The following is a 3,464-nucleotide window of genomic DNA, read 5'->3' as shown; positions in this document are numbered from 1 at the left end:
GTCCATAACGAACACCATGTTCAAGCATAGGGGTGTTCATATGTGCACTTGGCACCAGGACACCCTAGGCCTCAGTTCGATGATCGACTTTGTGGTCGTGTCGTCGGACTTGCGGCCACATGTCTTGGACACTCGGGTGAAGAGAGGGGCGGAGCTGTCAACTGATCACCACCTGGTGGTGAGTTGGCTTCGATGGTGGAGGAGGATGCCGGTCAGGCGTGGTAGGCCCAAACGTGTTGTGAGGGTCTGCTGGGAACGTCTGGCAGAGCCCCCTGCCAGAAGTAGCTTCAACTCCCACTTCCGGCAGAACTTCAACCACATCCCGAGGGAGGTGGGGGACATTGAGTCCGAATGGGCCATGTTCCGTGCCTCTATTGTTGAGGCAGCTGACCGGAGCTGTGGCCGTAAGGTGGTCGGTGCCTGTCGTGGCGGCAATCCCCGAACCCGTTGGTGGACACCGGTGGTGAAGGATGCCGTCAAGCTGAAGAAGGAGTCCTACAGGACCCTTTTGTCCTGTGGGACCCTGGAGGCAGCTGATAGGTACCGGCAGGCCAAGCGGAATGCTGCTTTGGTGGTTGCTGAGGCAAAAACTCGGGCGTGGGAGGAGTTTGGGGAGGCCATGGAGAACGACTTTCGGACGGCTTCGAGGAGATTCTGGTCCACTATCCGGCGTCTCAGGAAGGGGAAGCAGTGCAGTGTCAACACTGTATATGGTGGGGATGGTGCGCTGCTGACTTCGACTTGGGACGTTGTGGGTCGGTGGGGGGGAGTACTTCGAAGACCTCCTCAATCCCATTAACATGCCTTCCAATGAGGAAGCAGAGCCTGGGGACTCAGAGGTGGGCTCCCCCATTTCTGGGACTGAGGTCACCGAGGTGGTCAAAAAAACTCCTTGGTGGCAGGGCCCCGGGGGTGGATGAGATACGCCCGGAGTTCCTCAAGGCTCTGGATGTTGTAGGACTGTCTTGGTTGACACGCCTCTGCAACATGGCATGGACATCAGGGACAGTGCCTCTGGATTGGCAGACCGGGGTGGTGGTCCCCCTCTTTAAGAAAGGGGACCGGAGGGTGTGTTCCAACTACAGAGGGATCACACTCCTCAGCCTCCCTGGAAAAGTCTATTCGGGGGTTCTGGAGAGGAGGGTCCGTCGGATAGTCGAGCCTCGGATTCAGGAGGAACAGTGTGGTTTTCGTCCTAGTCGCGGAACAGTGGACCAGCTCTATGCCCTTAGCAGGGTCCTAGAGGGTGCATGGGAGTTTGCCCAACCAGTCTACATGTGTTTTGTGGACTTGGAAAAGGCATTCGACCGTGTCCCTCGGGGAATCCTGTGGGGGGTACTCCGAGAGTATGGGGTACCGGCCCCCCTGATAAGGGCTGTTCGGTCCCTGTACGATCGTTGCCAGAGCCTGGTCCGCATTGCCGGCAGTAAGTCGAACCCGTTTCCAGTGAGAGTTGGACTCCGCCAGGGCTGCCCTTTGTCACCGATTCTGTTCATAACTTTTATGGACAGAATTTCTAGGCGCAGCCAGGGCGTTGAGGGGGTCCGGTTTGGTGGGCTCAGGATTGGGTCACTGCTTTTTGCAGATGATGTTGTCCTGTTTGCTTCATCAGGCCGTGATCTTCAGCTCTCTCTGGATCGGTTCGCAGCCGAGTGTGAAGCGGCTGGGATGAGAATCAGCACCTCCAAATCCGAGACCATGGTCCTCAGCCGGAAAAGGGTGGAGTGCCCTCTCAGGGTTAGTAGCGAGATCCTGCCCCAAGTGGAGGAGTTCAAGTATCTCGGGGTCTTGTTCACGAGTGAGGGAAGAATGGAGCGCGAGATCGACAGGCGGATCGGTGCGGCATCCGCAGTAATGCGGGCTCTGCACCGGTCTGTCGTGGTGAAAAAGGAGCTGAGCCGCAAGGCGAAGCTCTCAATTTACCAGTCGATCTATGTTCCTACCCTCACCTATGGTCATGAGCTATGGGTAGTGACCGAAAGAACGAGATCGCGAATACAAGCGGCTGAAATGAGTTTCTTCCGCAGGGTGTCTGGGCTTTCCCTTAAAGATAGGGTGAGAAGCTCAGTCATCCGGGAGGGGCTCAGAGTAGAGCCGCTGCTCCTCCGCATCGAGAGGAGTCAGATGAGGTGGCTCGGGCATCTGATCAGGATGCCTCCTGGACGCCTCCCTGGTGAGGTGTTCCGGGCACGTCCAACCGGGAGGAGGTCCCGGGGAAGACCCAGGACACGCTGGAGGGACTATGTCTCTCGACTGGCCTGGGAACGCCTTGGGATTCTCCCGGAAGAGCTAGAAGAAGTGGCCGGGGAGAGGGAAGTCTGGGCATCTCTGCTCAAGCTGCTGCCCCCGCGACCCGACCTCGGATAAGCAGGAGACAATGGATGGATGGATGGATGGAGGGCTTGTTAGAAAGACAACAATAATTCAGAAATATGGCTGACATTTCAGGGTGCACCTTCCAGCAGAATGCCTTTTATTTCCTTGTAGATATTTCCTTAAGTAGTTATAATAATTGCAATAAGCTAAGAGTTTTTGAATCAGTCACAAAGTGCGTCTTGATGACCAGAGGGGAGTTCATTTGTGTTTGGCTTGCATTGGATGTTTGCTATCAAATTAAGACACAGAGTTGTTTAAAGTGTACTGTTTAGTGTTCATGCGTTGGGAATGTACCTTAGTGTTATTTTAATGCAGCAATATTCTTTCAATAATAGTTTATGTTGTTACATCAATGTACTTCACTATAAGTCTGTTGATACTGTTTATTGATAAACTTTATTGATTTGGATTTCATACTGTCGATCCTGGTGGGCTGCAGTGCCTGCAGGTTTTCATTCTTACCATCTTTTTAATTGGTGATCTGTTTTTGCTGTTGATTAACTTGTTTTACCTTCGTTTTAATTAACATGACTCAGACCCCTTAGTTGTTTCTTTTTCCTTAATGAGCAGCCAAACAATAATGAGACACAAAACAAGCTGCCACACGATCAGCTAACCTGAAAATGAAGAAAGGTGAAGGTCTCAGTCATGTTAGTGTGCTCAGATCACCAAAACATCTTGACGGTGGTCTTAGAAAAAACAGGAAATCAACAGTCTGCTGTGGCAGATATGAGAGCACAACATGTCGAGATATTCAATAATGGCTTTAATTAACAGCAAGAATCGGCTTCTCATTAAGAAACTGGCTGGAGTGAAACTGGCTGGAGTTTGACGATCTGGTTATCTGTTGGCATGTTTCACGTCTCATTTCTGTTTGGCTGCTATTTAATGAAGAAACAAATCAATTCAGAGGACTGAATCCTTAAGAACAGGACTATTAAAATGATGGGAAAAGGAGTTAATTAGCAGTGAAAACAACAACAACATTTATTTATATAGCACATTTTCATACAAAAAGTAGCCCAAAGTGCTTTACATAATGAAGAAAAGAAAAATAACAGACAAAATACAAAATTAAAATAAGACAA

This window comes from Erpetoichthys calabaricus, chromosome 1 (genome assembly GCF_900747795.2).
Source record: "Erpetoichthys calabaricus chromosome 1, fErpCal1.3, whole genome shotgun sequence".
Taxonomy (NCBI): domain Eukaryota; kingdom Metazoa; phylum Chordata; class Cladistia; order Polypteriformes; family Polypteridae; genus Erpetoichthys; species Erpetoichthys calabaricus.
Note: the sequence above shows the minus strand (reverse complement) of the source record.